General features: G+C 39.0%; 1 protein-coding gene across 6 annotated transcripts in view; it reads left to right on the top strand.

Moving 5' to 3' along the window:
* MEGF10 (multiple EGF like domains 10) overlaps positions 1-11126 on the top strand; it is a 425111-nt gene that overhangs the window by 357274 nt on the left and 56711 nt on the right. The window lies entirely within an intron of this gene.

Below are 11126 nucleotides of genomic sequence, written 5' to 3'. Positions count from 1 at the left end.
CTTGATGAGCTTCCCAGGAATTTTTGTGAAGACAGCAACGTTTTGCTATTGAGGATCACTGGATGGCTGTGAAAATGTGTTTAACACGTCGGTTTTAGCATTCAGAAACGAGGCTACATCGGAGGAAGCGTTGTACCGGCTGTGTTATGATTTTGTTTACAAGCAATTATCAACTGGAATGTTTTTTATTGAGAGGACTGTTGTGTAAAACACAGTTGTGAAAAGATATGAGGTATGAGGTGTGCGCTTGGCATCAACAATGTATGTGTGCTGGGCATTAAGGAGCACAATGGTGAAAACAGCATTAACGAGAAGGGCACTCCGTGCCTTCGACACATAATTCCTCATCCACGAGAACATATCGGGCCCAATCAATACATTTTTGAAATATCATGCTATGCAGTACGATATCGTTTTTGGCCCCATCTCTAATTGGTGAAGAATTACTTTAAAAATTATAGTAGCCGGATCCGGATCCGGATCTTCACCAAAATTGATTCAGTTCGTCCTTGTCACACACCCACCCTGCCCACAAGATTTCATTCGGATCCGTCTACAACTTTTTGAGATATCCTGCACACAAACAAACAAACAGACAAACAAACAAATGTGCTCTGCGCAATGTCTTCCTGCAAAATCCAAAAATCCATGATACTTCCAAAATCCATAAAAACAAATTTAACCTCAAAAATAATTGACGGTTGAATTCAATGACCAAATATGCAAATCCTTTTCAAATTTCAAGTGAATTGGATGAAAAATGTCAATTTTAGAAATTTGGCCTATGTTGACCTTTTGGCCAATGAGAAGCTCCAAAATAATCACTGGTTGAATTCAATGACCTAAAATATATATCTTCTTCAAATTTCAAGTCAATCGGATGAAAATTGAGGATTTTATAAATACCACCTTACCTCTTTTAGATTTTAGAGATACCACCTTAGTTGTTGACCTTGGGCCTATGCTTACCTTTTGGTCGATGCTGACCTCAAAAATAATTGGCTGGTTAATTTCAGTGACCTGGAATATTTATCCTCTTCAAATTTCAAGTCAATCGGATGAAAATTGAGGATTTTAGAAATCTCACCTAAGTTGTTGACCCTTGGCCTATCTTGACTTTTTGACCTCAAAAACAATAGGCTTCTTCCTTATGCCAAACTCTACCACGTGGTGAAGTTTCGTGAAGATCGGTTTAAAATTGTGGCCTGAAGGTGACAAAGAGACAGACAAACAGAATAACAAAATCGACTGACCAATATAGTTGAAATATCTTAGCTTTTCCAAGTAACAAGAAGTCGTCGTGCAGAGAACGATACTTGCAAAATCCATAAAACGAATTTGACCTCAAAAATAATTGGCGGTTGAATTATATGTCCAAACATGTAACTCCTCTTCAAATCCCAAGTGAATCGGATGAAAATTGACAATTTTAGAAATTCGGCCTATGTTGACCTTTTGGCCTTTTGACCTCAGAAACAATATGCTTCTTTCTTATGACAAACTTAACATGTGGTGAAGTTTCGTGAAGATTGGTTTAAAATTGTGACCTGTTGGCAATAAACAGACGGACAAACAGACAAACAAGCAGTCATAGACTGGTACTTACGAAATCGTCAACTTGACCTCTGACCTTGTCTAATAAAAGCTGTCTCTAGAGAAGGTAGCGACGCAAACCAGAAGTTTCTACGATGATTCTGTACCAAACCATCAAAAATCGAATGTTTGACCTCACTGTGACCTTGACCTTTGACCGATTTTGACCAAAATCTAATCAGCGCGAGCCACCACCCTCCTGAATCACGTGGTGTAATTTGACATTGGTAGCTTCTTCCGTTCTCGAGTTATTGTGCCTACAAACAAACACACAAACACACAAACACACACACACACACAAACAGAGGACGGAAGTCATCAATATACTTACGAAATCTTTAGATTTCGTAAGTAACAAACAGACAGAATACCAAAATCGACGAACCAACATACTCGAAAAATCTTCGATTTTGCAAGGAACAAACGGACAGAAAGGGGTGAAAACATAACCACCTCCACCTTTGGTGGCAGAGGTGACAATATTGTTTGGTGACAGAGCTATGTTCTTTTCTTTTAAAAGTGATCAAATTATTTTTCGCCTCAAATATTTGCAAAAGACGACATGAAATATGGCGAGGATGAGAGGGGCATAAAACAACAACTCCAGCATTACGTACATTGCTGTCAAATGACGTAATGTCAACACCAATACATGAATAATGCTGATGACGTCACATCAGCAAAAGCACACCGCAGTGTACGCTGGGATGTTGGGTGATCCAGTCAGTCATTGCAGGATGTACCACCAATGCTGCCAGGCTGTTATACCACAGCAGTAAAAAAGCCATGAGGGATTTTGTTCCATGTTCTCCAAAAACATGAGAGTTTGAGGAAGCTATGAGTTGAAAATCTTGAGAAAAGATTACAACCATGTTTGTGGTGAACATTTCAAGGGTGGAAGTAAAACGTCCATTCTTTGGAGTCCCAACAGTATTTCCGATGAAATCAAAGTTGTTGGGAACACTAAGGAAATCACTGGAGGACCGATTGAGTTTCACTGAAGGTACAGTGATGACATCGAAATTTCTCAAAAAAAATTTAACCCCACAAGTCTGGTTAAGATAAATATTAAAGATTTAATCATTTCTACATGCCAATTCCTCGGCATGCTCAGACATGTATGGTGAGTGAAAAGTGGGTTTTGAACTTTGGTCCGTTCAAAATTGAACATTTTTTTTTGATGTTGCTCCAAATTCACTCATGGTCCTTCCCTGAAAGCAGGAAGTGAGATTTTCCTTTTTTCATTTGGATCCCATGTTGAAATTATGTTTTAATGTTGTTGTTGAAGCTGCTTTTCCTTGTGCTGGAGCCGGAACCGGTACCTTCAGTTTCTTTTATTATTCATCTCTCTCGCTGTCTCTCGAAATATGCCATGTCAGGAGGGTTCAACATTAACTTTCTTTTTTTTCAGCCTATTCATGGGACAGGTTGGTTTTCGTTTTTACCTGTTCCATCAACAATTGTACCTCATAGAGTTAACTACGTATTTGTGAAAAGTAATTTAATTATCAAATGTCAAACATAGCTCCATCGAGCCAACATAATTAAGCAACTCTCATACAGACAAGTGAAACATTTAATAAATTAGAATGCTTACTGTGTAATATTTCGGAATCTAATACACAAAGTGAGTCAAAGAGAAACAATGACAACACAAACAATCAGCCACATTGGTCAGGTTGGTCAGTTCAATGAAGATGTGCAGTCTACACACCATACCACCACACAGTTGCTCAGCCATAAGTTTGAATAAAAAACACTCACAGTTCATGATTGATGCAATTCTTACAAAAACAGATCGTGGTTTTATTATTATTTATTGTTCAGCTGAAAGAAATGTTTATTTCCTTTGTCTTAATAAGTTGTCCCACCACGCGTCAGCGGAACTTGTGACCCAGTTTTGGCTGCATGATAAATTAATGGAGCAGTTCTTGTACTATGAGCAAAAGTGTGGCGCGATACTGTTATGATTGTTGAAAGTGGCATGGGGGGGGAGGGAGGTTGTCTGGTCTGAAAGGATTCTCTTCCATTCACTGGTAATTATTAGTGTGGCTTCACATGAAAAACAAGGGAGTTCATAGAACATGATACCCCACACAGTGCGAAGTGTTTCCAGGAGGGCCTTGCCAATCGCGGGGGTCATGTTCTTGAAAAATCCCCGTGAAATGCAAATCCGCAAACTTAGGGGGTAATGGAGAAATCGAGTCAGCGACTTCAACTTAAAATTTTGTCCAAGCTGTACCCTTAATTAACATGTTTGTGCATTGTTTTTGAGCTATTTATTTTCAAGAATAAACGGGTTATTAAGAAGACAAAATAAAGTATTATTTTCCTGCATTATTATTTTGGATGCAGCCTGTGGCTGCTGGCTGCATCATTGCTGGAAGCATGGCTGTGCCACTGATGCATTGCCCCCTGTTTCCAGTAAGCTGGTACTCGTTTTGCCGACCCTGGAAGGATGACAGACTGAGTCAACCCACCTGGTGTTATTTAACGGGTGGACAGGTGCTCAAACTCGAGACCCAAGGATCTTAAGCCAGCCACATTAACTGTGAAGCCAACACTTGCCTTATTTTCCTGTATGAAGAACATAAAATGAAGTTTATTTTCTTGAATTACTAAGATCATGAAACTTACCGTTAATCATAATGATGATACACTTGATCCAATAATGCGATGGTGATGTTGTTGATGGCGACGATAAAGAGGAGATGATGATGTTTATGATGTTTGGGAGGGTTGTTGTGTGTGATGGCCCATGTTAATTAGGTAAATAAATGTTGAAAATAGTTTGCCATCCCATGATTATTTCAGCGCATTGGCCGCAATCTGCATGCCTTGCCTCAATACATTCATCGTGACAGAGCGAATCTGCGAAAGGGAAACCCAGGAACGACAAAGCCCACCTGTACTTCAATTTTAATAAAATAATGATTTTAAAGATCGTTTCAAAAGATCCAGAAGTTGAGCACTCCTGAAGCAGTCTTATACAGCAACCGCCCTTATACACTGTAACAAGACGACGTTGACTTGCCGTTCAGGAGTGGAGGCTTTATTGATCTCCATCGAATGCAGCGTCAATCAGCATCATACATAGCCATTATATGGCAACCCCTTTTCACCCTGATATGCATGCCACACCCTCTCATGCTATATTTCGATATAGATCATGGTTCTTGGACGTATTATGAAGGCATTTTGTTTTCTACAGTTTTCAAGTACATGCCTGCCTCCTCCCACCCCACCTCTTTCCCTCCATCCAGACTCCCACTTCACCCCTTCCCATCCCTCCTCCCACCGACACCCTTCCCCTCTCACCTCCCACAAAGGAATTTTCCCAAGGTTCAGGAAAAGTTGGTTAAGGTTTGGAGAACTTGGAGAAGCTAGTTAAGGTGGTAACCTTTTTTCTACAAACTCTTCTTTCGCCATTGCGAGTTATGTCGTTAGATGAGCAGTAAAATTACCTTTAAATCGATGTATAGGTTGTGTTTGTACTACTTATGGTTTTTGAATAATTAGTGCAAAGTGAATTTTGAGAGGTCACGTTACTCCTTTTCCGAGCTTCACGATTGTGGTAACGTCTTAATTAACAATTATTTTTCACATCTAATATGATATTTGTGTCACCGACAGTGAAAAATGAATAAAGTGTTTTAAACCATGTTTGGGAAAAATAAATAATTAAAATAAAACTCGCTTTCGATTCATACCAACCTCAAACTTCCCTCGTCACCTCTAACTTGCCATGTGTTGTGTTTAAATCTGCCCCCGGAGGGACAAATTCATGGATATGGCCAAAATAAGTTATGGAATAGATGTTTATCCTCATCGCGAGGTAATGAATCTGGGTTGTGTTGCGGTTACCAATTTTCACCAAGTTTCTTGAAGAATGCTTACCAAGTTTCTTATAGATTGCTCGCCAAGTGGCCAAAGCACTCAAGCAAGTACTCCATTCAAAACAGTAGATAATGAATGGCTGTCTTGGCAAGCACGAGTGATTTTCTTGGTAACTGAATACGCCCCTGGATATCTCGACAACATACAGCACATACAACACGCCGACAAAAGGACAGGTTTTTAGATCCTCGTGGAGGATCTCGAAGTCTTACTCACGTTGTTGTTCTTCATCTTCTTCTTGTGGACTTTTTTGTTTCACAACCTACAGTTTTCATCGAAACTTCTTGAAACTTGACATATACATGTAAAAATACCCTGCGCAGACGGTAACGATCTCCGATTTTGAAAATTCCTCCGAGAAAAAAAAAAAGTTATGACGTCAATATATCTCCGCTCATGGAAATCGCCTAAAAAATTATCTCCGAATCTAGGAAAGCTTTTTGAATTCTGTTTGTGGGAATCGAACAGAGCATCAGCAGAGATGAATTACCGCACATATGATACATCACTATGACCTCATCAATTTTTATGACGTCATTCCTATTTTTTGACATTTTTTGTTTCACAACCCAGAGTTTTCATCAGATCTTCGTGAAACTTGCCATGTATATGCAGAAATCCCACGCGCAGGCAGTAATCATCTCAGATTTTGGAAATTCTTCCTAGAAAAAAGTTGACGTCATAATATCGCCGCTAATGGAAATCGCCTATACCATTATTTCCGAAACAAGGCAAGCTGTTTGAATTTTGTTTGCGGGAATCAAGCCGGGCATGAGCACAGATAATTTATCGCAAACCTGATACATCACAATGACGTCATATTCGTTTTTATGACGTCATCATTAACAGGACAAGGATCTTAGCTCATTTGAACTTGTTTTTTTCATTAAAGACTTTAAATATTAATTATGATTATTTTTGTTGAAATGAAAACATACATTACAAGTTCAGTTTTCAACGGGTTGTTTTAGTTTCTCTGTACATATACTCAGAAGTAATGTTGATGGTACGAAAGTGGACGTGTACATTTCATATAACTTTAAAGTATACGTTTACATCATAAATCCTCTTGCTTTCCTCATTCTAATCCTCCCATTATGGGAATCGTTATTTTAATTTGATCTTTAACTTCATGTATTTTGCCTTCCTAGCTCTGCAGATTTGCTCATGGATAACCCAAACATGGCCGCGGGAGCCTTTGCGACTATCCAGCTGGTTCATTATTTTTGTTGCACTCAGTGATATCACACTTTTGTCACATTCCTAATTCTGTTCTTCACTTAATGTAATTCTCTGAACAGCATAGAAAGTTTAGCTTAATGCTATGGCAATTTGTAAATCTGGAGAAGGAGGGATCACAGCTTTGCTTGCTTAAAGTAAACATGTAAATACGCTTCGTTATAGTAATCGTTGATTTATTAAAATTTTCAGATTTCACTTCTGATTTTGACACAAAATTAGTCCACATGCTCCAATCCTCAAATCTAAGAACAGATTTTGATTCTGTACATTAATTAGTCCGTGAGAGGACATCGTGGTTCCAAGGCAAGGAATTTTTGAGCAGACCAAAACAAATGGGGGCTTAAGACCCCTGCGAGGGAGGGTGGGCTGACCAATGATAAGGCTGTTTTTTGTTTTTTCATGATGAGATGAGTCAGTTAATTATCTTAAAAAGGGGTGTTTAAATTTACCGAAATACCCAATTTCACTCATGCAATCATTTGGAACTCACTTAGTATCATGCAAGGTTTTGGGCTGCTAAGTTTCATGGTTTTCGAGTTATGGAGGACACACACACACACACACACACACACACACACACACACACACACACACACACACACACACACACACACACACACACATACATTTGTTATTGATAGATAAATACTGTGGATAGATAAACTTAATTTTCAACAAAGTACCTTTACAAGAATTTTAACCTTTTAATTGACCTATATTACCTTTAACATTTAACATTTTTCCTTCGATGTTGACTGTTGAGCCATGGAGTTGGTGATAAACCCATTTAAAACACTAATTTTCCTTAATAATTTGTTCTCACACATTTGTTTTGCTGGTTCATTCCTTATTTATGTTGATGTGTGAAACTAGTGGTAGAAAGTGTTTTCCAATAGTTATAATTTTTCATCTACATGAACATGTTTCCAAACAACTTTTGCCAGACTCGTTAAACAGCATTCAATACAAGGTTGCCAGGCATGCTGCAGGCTCTCATTTGATGTATAATTAACAACGTGTATTATTTATACTTCCAGTGGTTGTAATGTAAAGCACAACTAAATCATAATACTTCTCATGGTTGATGAATTCCCTTGTTCTGTGAGCCAGAAAGGTTGAAATCCTTACAGAACTTGAAATATCATCTTTTTTTGGTTCTTCAGAAGATTGTGATATAATTTGCACTTTTTGGGGGGATTTTTTTTTCTAGCCCCAAAACTCTCCTTTACGGGGCATATTTTAAATGACACTTTGTTGGGGTTTTATGTCATCAGCATACAAGCAAATCCTCTTGAATATGATGTATTATTTGTTACCTCTGCCACCGAAGGTGAAGGAGGTTATGTTTTCACCCCTTTCTGTCTGTTTGTTACTTAGGAAATCTAAAGATTTCGTAAGTATATTGATGACTTCCGTCCTCTGTTTGTGTGTTTGTGTGTGTGTTTGTTTGTGTGTGTTTGTTTGTGTGTGTGTTTGTTTGTAGGCACGATAACTCGAGAAAGGAAGAAGCTACCAATGTAAAATTACACCACGTGATTCAGGAGGGTGATGGCTAGCGCTGATTAGATTTTGGTCAAAATCGGTCAAAGTTCAAGGTCACAGTGAGGGCAAACATTCGATTTTTGATGGTTTGGTACAGAATCATCGTAGAAACTTCTGGTTTGCGGCGCTACCTTCTCTAAAGACAGCTTTTATTATACAAGGTCAGAGGTCAAGTTGACGATTTCGTAAGTACCAGTCTATGACTGTTTGTTTATCTATTTGTTTGTTTGTGTGCAGGATATCTCAAAAAGTTGTGAACGGATCCGAATGAAATTTTGTGGACAGATTTGGTGTGTAGCAATGATGTACTGATTAGATTTTGTTGAAGATCCTGATCTGGCTACTATATTTTTTAAAGTGATTCTTCACCATTGAGAGATCGAGCTAAACAAATATATAGCACGATATCTCAAAAAAATTTGGGCGGATTCCAATGAAACTTGGTGGGCAGGTTGGGTGTGTGACAAGGACGAATTGATTCGATTTTGGTGAAGATCTGAATCCGGATCTGGACACGATAATTATTTAATTTTTAAAAGTGATTCCTCACATTTGAGAGGTCGGGCCAAAAACGATATAGTACTGTATGGCATGATATTTCAAAAATGTATTGGGCCCGATATGTTCTCGTGGATCAGGCATGACGTGGCGGAGGTATGCGCTCTTCCGAGTGCCCTTCTAGTTTAATGTTTCTTTTCTGGGAATGACATGTTAGTAGCCTCGAGATAAACATTCTCGCATAAGAGCTGTCCAGCCTGGATTTAAATATCGACCCAGCTATAAACTGTCATCGTGGTGTTTCACAAGCAGGGTGAGGCATCAGTTTGTGTGCATTCCCTCGGATGGATGTTAAAACTGGAGGATGTGTCTGCCAGCACTGGTAATTGGTGGACCCATGGTGTTTTTCGCAAAGAGGAGGAAAATTATCTATGGTACCCTGAACAAGTTGTACATACGTATCAAAATCACCTTCAATCGAACGTCAGGCCTGGCCATCTAGTTTGTGAAAGACTTGGGCCAAAACCTTTCCCTGACTGATGCCACAAGAAGGTGGAAGGAATTGGGGCCATCAAAGCATAGTAGTAGTAGTAGTAGTAGTAGTAGTAGTAGTAGTAGTAGTAGTAGTAGTAGTAGTAGTAGTAGTAGTAGTAATCTAATTCTAGTACAATATTTTCACCTGTAACTATCAACAGAAATAAATGATCCCTTTGGCAGGGATACCTGAGAGAAGACGTTTACACAATGTGAGGGATTTAGGTTCGACTGTTACCATTATTTTTTTTCACATCTTTCGCACATACTTGTTTTTTTTTGGTTTTTTCTTTCTACAATTTAATATAATTTATAAAAGCTCCTTTACATGATAAAGTTTTTATTTTGTTGTATTTATTTATTTTTGCATTTTTTCTTTCAAAACTTGATAACAAGAACTGAACATAGAATATTATTACAAGTTTTTTTCTCTTGGAATCATCCAAAGTACGATTCCTACATGAGTCTCAACAGAGAATTAAACGAGTCGATGACCAATTTATCCGACGTGCACGCATTAATTAATTCCCCAGTATTTATGTGGCTTGATTCATCAATGGGTGTCCCATCCCTCGGATGGACGTGAAACCGGGCGTCCCGTCTGCCGGAATTAGTTGGTGAACATTAAAGATCCCACGGTGTCTTTCATGAAGAGTAGGAGAGCTATCCCCGGCTCCCTGGCCAAATTACAAAATTCCTGCTCTGACTGTTTAGTTGAATGTCCAAAGCTGGCCAGCCAGTTCGGAAAAGAATTTGGTCAAAAAATTCCCCCCCCCCCCCCGTCCAACCCAACAACAGCATGGGAATAATTGTAGCCATTAAAGAAAGACAAATAAGTATTCCTGTTGCAACAGACGAGGAATATGAAATCATTTTTGGAATGCATTTGTAAAATTGCAGGAAAATCGAAAAGCTATTTCCCTGTGCGTATAATGGCAATGTAAAGCTGAGATGTTGGTGAATTGGTGAAATGCACACTGACAGCTATTAGTTGACTATTAGTCGACAGTCAGCTATTAGTTGACTTGTTTGCCAAACAAGCAAGGAAGGCTTTGAAAAAGACCTCAAAAGAAGCAATTTTCATCATGCATTACTGCTACAGCTGCACAGTCTGTCAGGGTTTATTATTTGTCTTTTGTTGAGTGCTTTCGTATTATCCCGTCGTTACCCCCCTTTCTGTGGTTATTGACCCTCTTTGCATGCTCTTTGTGCCACCTCGTTGCTGACGTCCATCTCCCATCGCACCATCTTCTAACAAAGCGTAATCGATCGCGTGAAGTGGGGACACTGGGTACAAGTTTCACAATACGAGTCTTAAAAAAAGCAACGACAGGGAGAGAAACATGAGTTATGAAGTCATAAGCTTCGGGTGAATCAATTCCGTTGAAATTTTATTTCAAGAACACATTTCAACAATGAAAACTGGATATATGAACAACAATAGGTTTGATGATAATAGTACTGATATAATCCTTATTCTTTCTTTAATGACCACAATTATTCCCACGTTCTTGTGTGGTTGGCCAGGCGAAGATTTTGGCGCAAGTCTTTCACGAACCAGTTGGCCAGGCCTGACGTTTGACTCAATAGTTGGGACAGGAATTTGGAACTTGTTCAGAGAGCCAGCAATAGCTCACATACTTTTTACGAAGGAAACCATGGGGGTCCTTAACGTACATCCAAATAAACATCCATGCAAGGGACGGCACACACATTGATGAATCACTGTGCCTGTGAATCACCAGGATGAACCTTTTACAGATGAGTCGGGATTCGAACCCAGGCGAGATAGCTTAGAGGGGAATGTGCATCCATCCAGG

The sequence above is a fragment of the Eptatretus burgeri genome, chromosome 11, assembly GCF_056783735.1.
Source record: "Eptatretus burgeri isolate ZD-2024b chromosome 11, Ebu_testis_v1, whole genome shotgun sequence".
Taxonomy (NCBI): Eukaryota; Metazoa; Chordata; class Myxini; order Myxiniformes; family Myxinidae; genus Eptatretus; species Eptatretus burgeri.
This window is presented reverse-complemented; position numbering and strand designations above follow the sequence as displayed.